We start from the raw sequence: 1,206 nt of genomic DNA, 5'->3' as shown, positions 1-1,206 counted from the left end.
TCATGTATTCATTCAGCAAACACTTAGTAATCAGCAATCGACCCCTACTGTATGTGTCTGTATGATGTGGTCTCTGCCCTTAACGGTCATGGAATTAGGTACTGGAGAGACATTAGAGCCTGGCATGGATGAAGTGTCCTTTCTGTGTTGTGTGAATGAACGAGCAGTGAGGGAGACAGGGAGGAAGGAGAGAGGAAGATGTACTTAAGTCTTATGAATCAGACGTAGTTTGAGAGTTCAGAGGAGGGAGCATTAACTTGGGCACTTAGGACAGTAGAAGGAGGAAATCACACGTCGGGGCAGAGGCTGACATAGCAGGATGGTGCCAGCTGGCCAGACCTTGTAACTTTGCTGTGTCCGTACTGATTGCCCCATTAGGATTTGCATCATCGCCCATTTAATTCCCTGTCAACAGAGAACCTGGTTCTACCCACACACATCTTTGAAGTTAACAAATTCTTTTGTGCCATTTCTCCAGGTCCTGGTGTTTGATTTTGGTAGTGAAGTTTACGTGTGGCATGGGAAAGAAGTCACATTAGCACAACGGAAAATAGCATTTCAGCTGGCAAAGCACTTGTGGAATGGAACCTTTGACTATGACAATTGTGACATCAACCCGCTGGATCCCGGAGAGTGCAATCCGCTGATCCCCAGGTACTACCGGCCGCGGGCAGCCCAGAGAGTGAGCGGTGCCCCTCGCAGGCCTTGCCTCTCGCCGTAGTCGTCTGCTGCGGCTCCTTCTGGATTTGGCTTTCACAGATGGTTCTATGCAGTGGCCCCTGAATATTCACAAAAAGAACATTTCTTTAGCTTTTACCTAATATGCAAATGTGGCTGTTGTAGTCTTCTGGAAGATGTTTGTATTATATTTAATTTCTTAAAGTGAGCAAATGGTTCCCACCTGTAGCATTCCAGCTGCTACGGTGGCAGATGAATAGCAATTGTTTAAACTAATCACATGCTGATCTGAAAATCCAGATTACGTGGGATCTGGAATTCAGCCATTGAGCTAAAGGCACAAAAGCAACGCGCTTCCTCCTGATCTCATACCTTCCCAGCATCGCCCTTGAATGCCATATGTGGCAGTAGATGCTGTTTGTGCCTTTCTGCCTTTGGTGGGGAGGCTGTGGTGTTAAAATAATGATTGCAATTTTAGTATTTCCTACAGTGTACTGGACTTTTTAAAGTCATTTTGGCAAATCAACC

At 45.9% G+C, this 1,206-nt stretch overlaps 1 protein-coding gene across 1 annotated transcript in view; it reads left to right on the top strand.

The window, feature by feature from the left end:
• The window catches only part of SVIL (supervillin), an 83,965-nt gene that overhangs the window by 63,591 nt on the left and 19,168 nt on the right, over window positions 1–1,206 (top strand). The window lies entirely within an intron of this gene.

This window comes from Propithecus coquereli, unplaced genomic scaffold, assembly GCF_000956105.1.
Source record: "Propithecus coquereli isolate 6110/MARCELLA unplaced genomic scaffold, Pcoq_1.0 Scaffold45, whole genome shotgun sequence".
NCBI lineage: Eukaryota > Metazoa > Chordata > Mammalia > Primates > Indriidae > Propithecus > Propithecus coquereli.
This window is presented reverse-complemented; position numbering and strand designations above follow the sequence as displayed.